Source organism: Gobio gobio (genome assembly GCF_949357685.1).
Source record: "Gobio gobio genome assembly, contig: scaffold_123, whole genome shotgun sequence".
Classification (NCBI taxonomy): Eukaryota; Metazoa; Chordata; class Actinopteri; order Cypriniformes; family Gobionidae; genus Gobio; species Gobio gobio.
Window position 1 is genome coordinate 39,026 of NW_027645721.1, and position 16,749 is coordinate 55,774.

Below are 16,749 nucleotides of genomic sequence, written 5' to 3' on the forward strand. Positions count from 1 at the left end.
AAGAGAATGATGTGATTGCAAGCAGATTGAGTTAAAGGTGCAGTAAGCGATTTTTGAGAAACACTGTTGATATTTGAAATCACCAAAACAAACACGCCCCTACCCAAAAGGATCACACCCCAATCTTGATAGCGCCACCCCCAACTTCACAAACACGCTATGGCGCACAAGCACCTCCCCCCTCATGAGTGGACACGCCGATTGGCTACAGGTGTGTTTTAGTGCTCGGTCCGATCCACTTTCAACAGCGTTTCTCAGAAAATACGCTTACTGCACCTTTAAGGAGCTATCAGCCTGCGCCATCTAGAGTTTCAGGACAGAACTTTTTATTCGTTTTTGGGAAACTATTCCTATGAGCTTCAAGATTGACCTAAATCATTCTCAAGGCCAAAGTATGCAGGATTTACATGTTTACAGTCTGGTACAAATTGTGGTTTTGGTCTATACGGCTAATTTTGCCGTTCATGACAACTGTGAGGGGGGTGAATTTTTTTATAACTCATTCATTTACATTATATAAAGCATTAAAGTTCTGCATAATTAAGGGCGTGGCCACTTCGAGTGACAGGTGGATTGCCCCTGCTGTTTGTCTGCTGTCCGTTAGCTCCACCCACTCCACCTGTTAGCTCATCTTTAGCCCCTTTTCAGTTATCCGGGAGTGACATGCTGTCAAGATGGCAGCGGCCGCACTTTAGGCTTCAGAAACCTATGGGTGATGTCACGGACACTACGTTCATATTTATTTACAGTCTATGTGTGGCAACCGTGCCCTGGGTGCGTCGATTCACTAGGCAGTCGAAGAAAAACACATTGCCCTGGCTAAATGAAGAGTGTAGGATACTTATGAAGGAAAGAGATCAATTATTGAAACAATCTTTAAAATCAGGTCTTTCAACAGACCGACAAAAATGTACCTCATTAAGTAATAAAGTAAAAAAAGATAAACTAAAGCCAACTTCTTCATCAATACTATTGAAGAGGCAAGAGGAAATGGGAGGAAGATATGGCAAACCATCAACAAGCTGATTGGCAGAAAAAGTTGAAAATTAACACTGAATTAGTTACAGATCCAACCATCATATCTACAGAACTCTTTCTTTCTAGACTCTGTTTATGAAACAACTCAACTTTTTAATTCACCTAGCTATTCTATTTGCTCCATTAATTATGCACAGCCGATTTCTATTTACAACAAATAACTGAAACAGAAGTAGCATCAGTGGCTTAAAAAATTCTAAGGCCATGGATATCTATGGCCTTGATACTAATTTTCTAAAAAGGCACAAAGAGACCCATTCATACAGCCCATGACATATTTCATTAATCAGTCCTTAAAGGGGTGTTGAACTGAGAAATCAACTTTCCCTTAAGCTTTTGATATATAAAAGGTCATGGTAATATAAGAATAACCTGTAAGTTTCAGAGCTGAAAACTTCCAGTGTGTGTGTGTCCGTGTCCGCGAGAGTGTGTGTGATTTAATCATTGTGTTTGTTTGATATTTTGCGAGTCCTCATTTCCCCAGAAGATACCCATATGGACTGACTGAAGCTCATTAAATATGCAAATCTTATCCAATCCTAGCCGTGGGCGTTTACTTCCAAGTGTTCAGTGCGGCACGCCCATCAAATCCGAGTGTTTTTCAGAGAGCCTCAAAACCAAGGCAGAAAATAGCCTATTACTTATTCATTATGATGTTTTTGAATGTAAAAACCACACAAACGTCATAAGTTGACCTCAGATAACAGTATAAAAAAAATAAAAAAGCCAGTTCATGACCCCTTTAAGACAATCCATTGTGCCATCAGCTTGAAAGATGGCCCTGGTATAGTCGAAAAATGGGTGGCTAAACTGATTCAACATCTCAATACAAGCAATAATTTATTCCACCCTATGGGATTTGGGTTCAGGGTTCAACTGTGTGTTTCTGGGAAAGGTTAAAGGCTATCTAGATAAGAGTTCTTATGTTGGTGCTGTCTTTATAGATCTAAATCGAGCTTTCGATACTGTTAATTACAAAGTTCTTTTATCTAAATTAACATATTTCAATTTCTCTGAACAAGCTCTTAACTGGATAAAATCATTAGCCTGGCGTGGCCATACTCAATTCTAGTCAGAATATGAGTCTGGTACCGCTCCATTGAGCTTTGATTATGGGGCGTGTTTCAACCGAGCCAGGAAAGACCTCAATTGGATAGACCCACAACCAATCAGAGCAACGGAGCGACGCGTAACGTTAGTTGTCAAATGTCAACAGAACTCAACTGCACTGTGTTGCCAAGTCCGTGTTTTTCTCCATGTCCGCGGGTTGAAGCGACCCCAATTATGTGATTATATAAACCCAGGAATGCGAATTTTAGCAGGCAACCTTGCCAAAATAACATATTTTGCCAACCAAACGCCATTTTTTTCCGGAGAACACCCCGGAAAGTTATTGTTTTGGGCTATAGTTTTGAGTAGCAATTGTGCGCGACATTGCAAAAACACTTGGAAACCCTGTCTGCACGCACGCTGGATTAAGTAACGTTACAAGAAAAATATGAGTGTAAAAAATAATAAAATAATTTAAGGATACACAGAGTACTTACCAACACGATCATCGTTTCTGAGAGAAATAGTGAAGGTGAATGCATATACGAACAAGTTCTCCGTTTAGGATAAGAGCAAATTCAACCCAAGAGCCTTCGATGATGTGGATGATTACGTTACTGTTGATCATCTGTCCATCATCGTCTCAAGCCCGCCCTGACAATTTCATTGGTCCAAACTGTTTCTGTTCGGGCATAATTACTCCTCTATGGAGCGAGTCCAGACCGAATTGCCCGAGCAAAAAAAATTGTGGGCGGGGCTAAATTCGGCTGGCATCCAGGCTATAAAATCATACCTATCCAGTAGAAAGCAACGTGTTTGTGTTAATGATTCAAAGTCCCCATTCTGTGAATGTCCAGTAGGGGTCCCCCAAGGCTCCACACTTGGTCCAATCGTGTTTACACTGTATATAAATGATCTGCCAGAGGCATGTCAAAATCTTGATGTTCAGATGTATGCAGATATGCTGTAATCTTTACACATGCTAAAAACTACCAAGAGATAGCATCCACACTTACATCTGCAATGGCTCACTAAGTCATGTCTCTAGTACCTAAACATAAACAAATGTTCTGTATGGCGTTTACTAAACAAAATATGAAGGTGTCACATTCTAATGCCCCTCCGCTTCATGGCTTCTTCCAAAGCGGTGGTAGTACACGCAGGGGTGGAAAAGGGGTTTCGAGGGAGGACGGAGTTCCAGCTAAAAAAAAAAAAAAAAAGGTTAAATTTTATTTTATTTTTAATTAAAAGGATTTGTATATTTTAGCAACTCACACAGCATGAAAAAAGGTGTATCCGGACCAGGATACTCCTGTATACACTGCTGAAATTCGGAAGAATCCAGGAGTATACTGGCCGGATAGGTCAAATTCCATGGATCCGTATATGTCCGTATTCATCCGAAATGGTACCAAATCGGATGTATGTTGTGCCCGTATACTCCCATGCTACAGCCATTTGTTGCCATGGCAAATAATCCCATCAAGTTTTTCCCAGGAGAAATTTTCACACCTCTAAACAGCTTTGCCTTCCATCCCCTATTGGTCCTTCATCTCAAACTGGATTGGTTGTTTTTTTTAAAACCACTCCCAAAACCCAGACTGCTATTGGAGAACAGGACGCATTGAAAACCCAGTCAAGTGACTTTATTGGTTACTTCTAAGGCTAAGGGTGGGCTAGGTTTTGTAGCATAGGGACTTGATTGGTTATAGGCCAGCTATGCAGATTTCGCTAATTAATATATAATATATATAAAAAATAATCCCCTCTCCCTCCCAAAAGAAAAATACACACAAAACAATTTGAGAAAGTCTGAAATATTTATTAAAAAGGTATATATAAAAAAAAAACATTCTTAACAGCATTATAAACGAACATTAAAACAATGGTGAAACAAAAACAAGTGAACTAAATGTATTTAAAAGGGATGAAAATGTAAAGGAACAAATGTAAAAATATAAACAGTCCAAAGAACATAAATATACGTTAAATTGAATTGGTAAAGAAACAAAAAGGGAAAAAAAATTAACAAAATGCATTTAAAAGACAGATGTAAAGGAATAAAATACACAGTGAACATAAAAAGGAAAAGAATAAATATACAAATTAAACAATATAAAATGAGAACAATAAATTTATAAGACAAAAAAAAGTGTATATAAAATACACATAAATATTCCAAGTAAACAATATAACCAAATTAAAAGAACAAAGAGCATTATAAACATACATTAAAATGAATGGGGGAAAAGATAAGTGAACAAAATGTTTCTAAAGGAAGGCGACGTAAGAGGAACAACAATACAAAACGTGGAGATCAAAAGCAACATGGACATCTAAAAAGGAACAAACATACAAAGTATACAACCTAAAACGAGACAAAGAAATCTATAAATTAAAAAGTGTATATAAAATATATGTAAATGTTCTATATATGGGAACCAATAAAAGTATAAGTATATAAACATAGGAATAAAGAAAATATAAAATGGAACAATTGAATATTAAAATTATAATTATAAAATAATTGTGACCAACTCTAACACAATGTTGTTTGAGCTAGCCAAACCATCCACACTGGCCTTCCATCAACAACAGCATCATCATCTTCATCAGGTCTATAGTTGCAGTCTTCCACAGGTTCTGTGTTGGTTTGTGCAACCCTGGACCTGGTCTCCAGCAACTGCAAAACATGACAGTAAATTAACCACTAAAACTCAGAGAGGAGTATAGTAACATTCTGGAGGGAAAAAGCTTAACCGGTTTCTTAACTAACCCGTCTCTTTCTCTGACGGTTCTGTGTGATGTTCTTCATAGTGTTTCTTTTCTGGGCCTTTTCAGACTGAGCCAAAGAATACTTCCTCAGCAAAGTCTCACAAAATAAAATACATCTTGCGACCTGCCAAATAATACATTAATAATATATAGTTAATGCCAATAAAAGCAAGTAAAACAATTCAATTAAAATGTATTTGTATAGCGCTTTTCACAATACATATTCAGGGTTTTTCCTGGGTCAAAAATGGTCTTCGGTGGTGGCTGACAGACATGGTCATCCACACACACACACACACACACACACACACACACACACACACACTCATATCAATATTAAAAAAATGAACAAATAGCCTAATTTTCTGCCATATACAATCAGCTAGCTAACAACAGCTTTGTTCTGGGTTCACCTCACTCCAGTCTAAACTAAATGATTTTAGGCTATTTATTTTACTACACATTGTCCACATAAATAAGCTGAAAGACTGTTGATAATTAAAACTAATTCTTACTATCCACTCTTGCTAAAGTGGGTAAGCACACTTGTGTTCTCATTTCAGGTGTTGTTCTGAGTAAATTATTAAACTGATTCATGAGTTCAGTGTTGGGCAGATCAGTTGTTAAAATGATTCAGTTCAAAGGAGTCATTAGGTGGCGAATCGGACATTAGAAGACGCGTTGTGTGTGAATCCCGTCTTTAGAACATCGCGAAAGATTTGTCAACACACAGAAAACACTACATAACCGGATAGGATTTGTTTCCTGTTTATTTAAAGTATGCTTTATGTCAGCTGGTCAGAGAATCAGTCAATGTTTTTTGAGCGCATTTCACACCCAGCGGTAATTAAAGGAAGACGTCTGATAGCGCCACGTGCAACATGGATTCGGTCTTCAGACCTTTTGATTTTGATTAACGTAATATGTGAAACATTAGAAAGCTAAGAATGCTTATTTTGAAGACAGAGAGAGAGTGCGAGCGGGGTAGGAGCTCTGGTCGTTCTCTCTGTCACTCAGTTAACGCAAGTGCAGCAGTTATCTGTTCTACATCACTCATAAATCACAATAACTGATCAAATAAGGCTTTGGCGGGACAACAATTTGTTTTGGCGGCCGGCAAAAAATTTTCAATGTAGGAAAAACCCTGATATTGTTTCAAAGCAACTTCACAGAAAATGCATGCGTCTACATTACAGAAAAAAACAGAGAACATTAAAATAATTTTTAAGATTACCTTTTACACATTCAGGGTCAACATCTGTAAAAGTTCTTCAGGATCATGGATCCAAAACTTCTGGATCATGAGGGGGGAAGAAACATGCACACACACAAATGAATATTAATTTGTTTGATAAAACATTAATATTAATTATCAACTTACGGACAAGGACTTGCAAAACATACTCACCAGGTCCATACAAAAACTTCACAGTAGATCCAAAATCCTGGTTTGCCTATAATTCTTCAGAGTCTAAGTATGGTGTTTTCCTGTCCTCTCTGTTGAACAAGTGTACATGACAGTGTTCTCAGATTACTCATTCCAAAGCTCTGTTACATTTTATGACAAGCTTGATCTTAAAACTAGCTGACAGTAGGGATGGGCATTATGACCATATAATTATACATACATGAGAAATTTTATTTTACAATAACGATATCACAATATATTTATTTTGATGGATTTTTTATTAAAATGCTACAGAATAATACTGCTTTAAAAGTCTTCACTGTATGATATTCAATTAATTAATATCACTTGATTCTTAAAGAAGCAGAAGGTCTTCTCTATTCTTTTGTTTTATTAAAATGATAACAAAGCTGCAGCCCCTTTAAGAACGGATGCACATAATGACACACATCCGGGTTTCCCCAAGTTAACTTGAACTGTTTGACTTTACTTTAGACATAACTGACTGTTTAAATCAAGTGAATACCTCACATGACAGGCTTACTGAGATAACTGTGTGCATTTTACAGAAAGATAATTGATTTCGGGATCGCATGCTGTCTGATAGAGGCTTATTTAAACACATGCATGTCCCGTTCATTATTCTACATTCATGCATGTTTCCTTGTCAAAATGTCAAAAAGTTTTAGTACAGTCAGTGCTGCGTTATATACGCTATATTCCCATTCCGCAATATAAAAAGGTAATGTTAACGTTTACAGCAAAATCGCTAACAATAGTCAGTATCATCAGATCGCCATAACACCCAGCCCTATCTTAACAATATTACAACACAACAAAACACAGAAACAGAATATGTAAGTTAATCACGATTAGCATATGACTTTAATGCACTAACGTTATATCTTGATGAGCAGTAGAAACAATATAAAGGGATTTACGTTACCTTCTGCCGTCTGCTGTCCGCCATTGGAAACTTAGTCTGTTCGTATTCATGTTTTTTCGTTCTCAGTCGACATCCCACAATCAAAATTCGTCCAAAATAAGATTTTAACAGGTTTAAATGGTCCATGCAATGCCATTAATAGACCGACGTGAAGATTAGAAGCCGCGATCGCGTCGCGTCCCCGCGAGCCACGATCAACTCCAACGGCAACGGCAACGAGTGTATAATTCAAACTGAAGGCGCGCACTGTCATTGGCCAGATTTCTGGATGACGTTCAGATTGACCAATCACGCTCAAAAGAACACGGAAAGACAGCAAATAGCCTTGCAAATATAGAAAAAACTTGTTTTAAACAACAGTTAGAAAATGTATATATTTATTTTTATTTGCTGTTATATTGAATTAATTGGTCAAATGGTGTTTTGTGGTGTGGGCAGAAGTTTCAACCTGGAGAGCAGTGCAGATTTGTACTCTTTAAAAACAATTATTGTTTGATATTTAGTTTGCTATATATTTTGTTATATTTGTATCCAGAATTGAATGTAAAAATACACCTTCACTGTAAAACAGAAAATTAAATTAAAATATCTTAATTTAAATAAGGAAAAATCTGTAAACTAATAGTGTTTTCTCTAAAACGTTTAATGTAAATTTCTGTGAAGTTTTTTAACTTTATTTGACTTAAGATATTTGACTTTAATTTTACGGTTTTTGTTTTGCAGCTGTAGCTGCTGTTTTTTTTAGGTTTTTATTTTTACAGTGTAAATATAAAACTAATAAGATTTACTTCAAAATGACAAAGAATAATGTTAAATTGTTAGTATGGACATAAACATAAATCTTTAATATAATGAGCTAAATATTGTATTACAGTTGTTAATTTACAGATATTGTTTGTAATTTTGCATGAATTTGTTATTTATGAAAACAGAAAAATAATACAGTTATGTTCCTGTATAAAAAAATGAAAATTACTGTAGTTTGTCATTAATGATATAATCCTTAAAATAACAGTCAAGTTGTTTATTTAGATATTGTTTGTAATTTTACATCGTTTTAAACATAATTCAAAATTACAAGAAAATACTGTAAATAAACTGAAGTTTTTTTCTGTAAAATTAGGATTATTTTTATTGGTTGCCTTATTTTTATTGGTAACCTTATTGGTTGCACCTACATCTATTGTGAGTGGTGGATTACAAACCTCAAAACGCCCCTCTTTTGCAGCGTGTTAAAGTTAAGAATCTTGGAGTGACACTTTTTGTTAACAGTTGCAGAGCTGAAAGATCTGCTTGTGTTTCTGTGTTTCTTGAGCAAGTGAATCCCTGCTCTTTTTTATTCCATATTTTTATTTTGAGCATATCAGTTTTTGGTGTTTTTAAAACAAACTTTTTCATTTTCCACATTTCATCTCCTCTTTATTTAATTCTATTATTGCCTACAATTTGTAAAACTTTGCAAAAATTGTTTGGGGATAGTCTAAAATGTTTGGTTAATTATCCTTTGTTAATTCCATTACATTTCTTTGTTTATTTCATTACATATTCAGATTTTTTTGTGAACGTATATGTTCAGACAGGGTTTTTATTTTGTACTGTTTTTATAAAAAATATTTGATTAAGAGACTCTTTTCATGCAGTGGTTTTAAGGCCCTGCCACACCATTCTGATGGTTTGGCCCAGACCCAGGCAACGTGAACCAACCCCACAGTCGGCTTTAGTCATTGCTAGTTCAGTTTAGTGTTTCAGGGCCTTAAGAATTATTTTTTCTGTGCAAAAAGCTTGTTTGCTGTAGCCTACAGTAGACCAGAGATAATTCTCAATCCTGAAGTCGTCCCTCTGAGAACAGCCAGCACTAGTGTCAGTCATTAACATATGAAAGGTCTTCTTCACACCTAACAGTCTTCAGTCCTAGCACACCCAGCAGTGTTTCAGCTGTATATGTCCGTGAAATTTCACGGATTCCTGTATACATCCGCATACGTGAGGTTTCCGGGTTTTTCTGGAAATATACTGTTCCGTGTTACTCTGATCCGCTTTTTCCCACATACATCCGGTAAACATCAAATTACACAGGAGTATACCATGCCCGGATAGTGCCGGATTTCAGTGTTTTCATGCAGTGTCAATATTCTACAATATAATAGCCACATATACACGTAATGTAATGAATAATAATAAAGAAGTAGCAGAATATTTTGTGATAAAGGCTGCACAATGTCAACTTTTCTGATTGGCCAATACCGGCAGACTGCAGCCAATGGAAATGCTTCTCCATTGTTACGTGCTTGAGGTAAATTATCTGGAATGATGAACTGTGATTTTTGACCCAAAACCCGTTACTTTAACTGTTCTAAATTAGGATATATCTGGATCAATGTGCACTGACCGCCACAGTGTTCTTGTCAGAGAACTCAGAGTCATGGATAGATGATAGCCTTTTAATGATTGCTTTGTATCAACACAGATGGACATGTGGAAGGTTGATCTAGAACAGTTAAAGAGAAATAATAATTAACATATAAATCACTTAAGTGATATAAATAAACTCAACATAAAGTGTCTTCATCCTCATTCAAGTGATAGCGATCGCTATATTAAACTTCAAAGGATTGACGTCAATGATTCAGCGCCCCAGATAGCAATGAGTCGGCGGACCACCGGCGGTGATCCGGCGGCTGTAGAAGCGTCAGAATTGCGTAATCGCAAACACGTTTGACGGCAAGCGGCAGCCGGCTTCCTACCGCCTTCGTACCGCCGCCGGCCCGCAGGCAAACCGCCGTTCCGCCGCCTTTATACCAAAAGGCGGCCCGTCGGAGGCAAACGCTATTTTCGAGCGATCTGCCTCCGCTTATTGTGTAATAAATAATATATATTTATTTATTATTCATATATTTGTAACATGCAGTTTATGATGGATAATAATTGAACAAACCAGATAAATTCCCATTTGGCATTTTTATTCCACATTTCAAAGTACATTAACTGTCAATGATACAAGATAATATAAATGAAATATAACAGACAATAAATAAGCTTAAATAGGCCTATAAATAACAAAAAACATTTTTACTAAAGAACCTGCATGTTTCCAATTAAATTTTGGTTTAAAAAAAAAAAAAACAGCCTTACAAGCAAATTATAACACTTACAATATTTGTTAATAACAAATAGGTCAGCTCTGGGATGAAAAGAATTACCATTAAATATTATATCAAATAATGAGGATATTTGGTACCAAAGAATGTGCAGGATACCAAATAAATCGAGGTATAACATCACATTTAACAAGCCATTTCTAACAATAGGATAAATGGTAATAATTTAGAGTAAAGCTCTGGAGAAGAATAGAACAGTAGTAGAACAGAACATTATAACAAGCCTGACTATGGGTTCTCCGGTTTTCCCCGACCTCCAGAATGAGGCAGCGCAAATTGGCTTATCTTCAGTGATTTCTTGTGCGCCTATATAAAGGACAAACAACCTCGCCATCCCATATCTATCCAAGGAGCTGCCTTCAAGGCAGGGTCACAGGGAATAAAAATTTCCACAGTAATTTCCACAGTGAACAGTGTGGATTGGGTGAGTGTAGCCTGAAACTTCTGGCTTCTTTAGGGGTCTTGATGTTACTGACTGCAGGATAAAGAAAGGGTTCCAGGTGTCAGTAGTCAGCCTAGGTGTAAGAGGTCGGCTGTGGGTCCCTCTCAGCTGTGCGGCGTCTTTTTCCGCCTTCACGATCAGATGCTCCTTTCAGGTAACGCATAACGTTAACCTGGACCGCCTCATCAGTGGCATCCTGGGTTGCCGGGTTCTTCCGGATGGCTCCTGTAGAAAATACAGATCTGTCATTCCATGTGAATGTCATAAGGCCACACACATCTACTTAAATATATAACAAATTTATATATTTATATATATTACTTTGAACAATGGTCTTCAGGAACATGTCTCTAAAACATGCTTTATCCCCTACACCCGTCCAGGTTGTATTAATGGAAAGGTGATTAGAGAAGATACTCTGAAGTATTCGCCACACGGTTGTTTTTAGGTCCCTCCCACATTTGATTGCCAAAAACCGAAGCTGAAAATACAAAAAAGTGTTACAAATTACATATCTCTGAAGCTTCTCATACATAAATATAAAAATGTGACAGGCTGTGGATTCAGACTGTAGAATATGCAGTGTACAATCTTAAATTTTACTTTTTAGATTACCCTACAGCATTATAAACAAAATCAGCACACTTACTGGAGCTCTTTATCCTGCCTCAAACTGTTGTCAAGCAACGCCAAATGGGTTGTCTAGGGGGAGTAACAGACCCCCTGGCAGGGATAACTCTCCAAAAGACACATTGGCACTGAAATGTTGCAGCATAGTGTCCATTTTGTTGTCCATGCTACGCACAACATCGCCAAACTCTCCAAGACGTCGCAGCATTAGGGTCTGATCTGCACCTACAGGGGTTCACAGAATAAAAGAATAAAGCAGTCAGTCCTGGTCCCTCAACTACTAAACTATGACATTTACAACTAGGTCTACTACATGTACAGGTGGCCCCAGTGGGAATTAAACCAACAACCACAGGTGTTGTTTGCAAGTTGTACCTGATTGCCCAGTACGAGCAAACGTCGTCAACATTGTCCCAACTTGCTTCACCTGCTCATGAAGTGAGCCGCTGTCATCCGAAGCTACAAAATGAAAGGCATTTGGTAATTTTGGACCTACATCACAGTCAAAAAAGTAAAATTTAAGAAAGAGTGCATGTTCTCACCTGCTTGTGCATTGCTTTCCCTCAGGGCTTGGTTCTCATTCTGGAAATCTACATAAAAAATATTTTAATTATATATATATATATATATATATATATATATATATATATATATATATATATATATATATATATATATATATATATATATATATATATATATATATATATATATATAACAACAACTACAGGCACAATTTTCCATACTGTTAAAGTTTCCAACATCTGCAATTTCCTGTTTGTCCATCTCAACTCCTTTCAATATTCTTCTCCTTATAGCCCAGTAACTAGACATTGTGACTAACAATTTATTTACCTTGAAAGCCAAAACGATTGTCCAATAGTAGGTCACTTGGATGAAGATAACCGATTGTGCTCTGGTCAAGGTATCTGCAAGAAAATGTGAACAAAACCGCATTGTTAACGTTATATACAGAATATACAGTAGCTATGCTGTGGGGGGAAAAACTGGTCAGCCAAATGTGGAACAGTAAAATGTATTCATTCAGTGTAGTGATTCAAGTAAACTACATTGTCCTCAAACATAAAAAGTACAGCAGTTCAGAGAAATAACTCATAAATGACCTTAAATGCTAGAAGAACAGTAGCAACACAGCACATGTTAGCTAACACTTGCTAAAACTGACCTAGCAGCATGCTTGTTCGGACTAACAAAATAATTTAAATACCTATATACATCATTCTGTTTTGTTAGAAAACACCAAAAGTTAAACTTAAGTCTTTCTAGATGTAAAGCTTTGGCTAACTTACCTACAGTAGCTAGATACATTTTAACATGTAGAACATGCTTGAACTCAGTGTGTAAAAAAGGCGAAACAGCACGTGTTAGCTAACACTGTGCATTGTGCACTATATCAGCGTGCGTGTCTGAACAAACTAATTAAAACAACCAACCGGTATATACATCAAAAATGAACATAATATTGTGTGACACAAAAAGGAAACATGTACTTACTTAAACGCTCGTAGTCGAGGATATTTTCTGATCTCCTCTCTTCAAATACTAAAACCATGTGATGAGCGGCCGCTGTTGGTAAATCTGTATGTTTTACCGGTTTGTCTTCCGCCTTTTTTAGGTATACTGCCCCTCTCGGCCGGTGGAGGTACTTCTCTGTTTTTTTTTTATTTTATTTTTATTTAAATTAGTACATGTATAGACAAGTACAATACAAAAAGTACAATGAGAGAAAAATAAAAATAATAAAGCATTGTGGTACAGTTCCGAATATGTAGAACAAAGAATAACAACAAATGTAACACTGTATATAAAATAAATAATAAAAATAAGAATTCTGAGATAGAAAATACTTTATAATATTAAGGCAGTCACATGAAATTGAAAAGCTTTCAGGTTTCTGTTTTTGTAAGCTTTTTGTTTTGCGACCTCATGTTTGAGAGGGTTTCAAATATTGTAAAAATCAGCTTTATAAGAGGTAATATTAGAGGGCTTCTTTTGAGTTATTCTTGTCTTATGAATGTAGAATTTTTCCTAAATAATTAATAATATATTTTTGTTTTTCAGAAAAATATGGGTTTTGAAAACAAAGTAAAATGTCATGAAGTTAGTTCAAATTTTTTGTCATGTCTATTTTAAAGTCAGTCCAAAAAGAAATAGAAAAAAGGGCAATACAAAAATAAGTGTTATCCTAAAATGAACTTTCAAACTTTCTTAACCCTCCTATTATGCTAAAAAAAAAAAAAGTATTACATCCATTATGGGTCAAATTGACCAACACTGTTTAAACACACTCGACATGCAAATAATCAAGTGAAAATTTAAATGTAATTTCCTAAACCTAACCTTATCATGGAATCAAGAGTCAAGAATCTGTTATAAACCCTAATGGCTTTGGAGCAAAAAAACTAATATTTGATATAATTCACATAGGCCTATAGGCTATTATGATTTTATAATCGCTTCAAATGTGAGAACTAGTTAAAATGCTGTCAGTTCCACTCTATTTCCCAACAAGCCAAACATAGCCAACGTGGCTGGTCGAATTTGAGAGTAGAAATCCTTGTATTTCACAGCGGCTTGCCGCCAGCCGGCCGCGGTCCATTAGGCGGAGGCAACCGCCAGGGAAAATGAAGCCGGCGGCCCGCCGGCTAGTCGGCCGCGGCATCTCGCAAGAAATGGGAGTGACGTATTCGGCGGCAAACGTTTCATCACCGCCAGCGGGACGCACCTATAGCCGACAGCTTAGGGCCGGCGGCAAAAAGAAGCCGTGCCGATATTTTTTGCTATCTGGGGCATAACTCACGTGAGATAAATAGATTGCATGAATATAAACGAATAAAACTTATAAACAGTATCTGCAACGAATACACTTGTAATACAACATTAATATTCAAATAACACTGTACTTACTTGTACATTACTCAAACAATGTCCTTAAAGTGCGAGCAATCCAGCGACTAGCGCTACGCATATTCTCAGTCTACTAAATGAGCGTAAGCTGCGCATGTTGCGCAATATTCTGTAACGTGCAGCGCTGATTCTGCGCGCATCTCCGGTTATTATGCTGAACATGGAGAATTCAGAACATTAACAGATGCCATAACAGAAACTTTGAAATGATAAAGCTGTGTTAACCTGCCTGAAATTATCCTGTCTATAAATATAATAATAATAATAATACATAAATGGTCATCTAAAAATGATCCGGCCGTCTTTCCCGAAAAGAGCTTGAATTTCCGTTATATCGAGTGAAATCAGATCCAGAATCGCACACTGTAATTCAGAAATGCATGCGAGATATGCACAAAACACACACAAATGGCGACCCATGCTGGTCAAAATTGGAAATGCAATGAAAACACAGGCCAAGCATGTAATGATACCTGGAAAATAAAATAAGGATTAAAAGGGATTTGAGGTAATAAAGAAAAAAAGAAGAAGAAAGAAGAAAGAAATAAGAATGGTAAAAGCAGTTCTAGTCTAATTGTAGCCTAGATGTGAGGTAATCCATTTAGGCTGAACTCTTTGCTAATAGTATTTTATTTAAAATATGCACACATTCAATATTCACTATGTCAAAAGTGCAAAACGTGTCTTATAAATTCCATTAAAAAAAAAATGAACAGTTTACATCACTGTATTATTACTGTGGGTCGTTGAATACATCTATCATAAACAGTTGTCAAATATTAAATGTTTAGCTACTTATATCTCACCACGCACCCCAAAAATGATAAGAGATGTTTCTATTGTTATAATAATGATTGTCTAAAATGTCTACACATAAAGGTAAAAATAGTATTATTTTAATTTTAAAAGTGTTTGTTTTCCAGTAGATGGCAGCAATCCTCCACTAAACCAAAGCACATGTTCACTTTATCATCATGAATGAAAATGAGAAATGTAGATATTTTTTAAAAGTGGATTTTAAAATGATGCCATTTTATATAACTGTATTAATTTGTGCACAACTTTACAGTAAAAACATTAATAAAGCTTTCTGACATTACAATGTGTGTGGTGGTGTGGTTACGGCCCTGCTTGTCTTGTGTTTTTTAGCGGGCTTTGCTAATGAGGCCAATTAGAGAGAATTATTAATATATTTTTTTTATAACAAGGGTTTATCAATGATGCGTAGGCTATATTATTGAACTAACCGAAGACAAAATGTAGAATTCAGAAAATAATGTAGAATGTTTTTTTTCCAAAAAAATATACTGTAACAAAAGCCTTGTTTGTGTAACCTTTTCCCACACAAGTTTGAAATGTTCCAAATGACCCCCAGACATTTTTTATAATAGGTTTGTGTGAATATTGTTTTAAGTTCACTTGGAATTGATATAGCTTTTATTTATACAATAATGTTGAATGTCTATCATTAATGTTTTAAAAGAAGAAAAAAAAATTCAGAGACATCGGTAGCAGTTTTCATAAAAATGTGTCATTACAACAAATATTTCAAATATACTGTCTTTAAGTTGTTTCTACATAAATTTGGAGAGTAACTGTGGAATTATTACAATGAAAAAATATTAAAAACGCAGATGTTGAATGTGCGATTAATTAGTTACTTTTTTTAATTGATATATATATATATATATATATATATATATATATATATATATATATATATATATATATATATATATGTATATATATAACTGCCTTATAACTAGATTCACCTTTACATGTTTAATTGTTCATTTTCAAAGCACTAAACTGAGATGTACAGTAACCATCCAAAACATTCAACAGATTTATTTAACCTGGGGACAATTTATTTAGAAGGTTTTTGTGACCTCTTGAACTGCAACTAAAAAACAACAACAACAACTTTCGGCCATTTCCACCACTGAGTACACAGGCCTCTGTGAAAGGGGACAGTGTGATACCATTTAGGCGCACCACTTTTGGACAAAACGTATTGTCAGTAATAGGCAGAAAACTCTGGAATAGTTTGCCCCTTCCAATAAGAGAATGTCCTACATTGAAAACCTTTAAAACTCACTTAAAACAGTTGCTTCTAGAAAACCAGACATGTACTCACACATTTATCACCCATACATTTTCACTGTTTATTGAATGCAGTATAGAGGTGGATGAACAATGTCTTTGCCATTATGTGTCTTTTTGTTTTATCAATGTACATGTCATTATTATGTGTATATTTTACTCTATAGTGAATGAATGCTGTTTGATTGTGGGCTGTCTTCTTGTTAGTCTTATGTTACCTGCCTAGGGACTGCAGATGAAAAGTAGTTATTTTGACTAATTCTGGCATATT

At 35.8% G+C, this 16,749-nt stretch overlaps 1 long non-coding RNA gene across 1 annotated transcript; it reads right to left on the reverse strand.

The window, feature by feature from the left end:
* Positions 1–10,157: 10,157 nt before the first annotated feature.
* LOC307122383 lies at positions 10,158–13,820 on the reverse strand. Its single transcript, XR_013816035.1, has 7 exons — positions 12,963–13,820; positions 12,303–12,376; positions 11,990–12,037; positions 11,823–11,906; positions 11,467–11,672; positions 11,139–11,298; positions 10,158–11,042 (listed from the first exon to the last, which is right to left on the reverse strand). It is a non-coding gene; the product is annotated as an uncharacterized lncRNA (long non-coding RNA).
* Between the last annotated feature and the right edge of the window lie 2,929 nt (positions 13,821–16,749).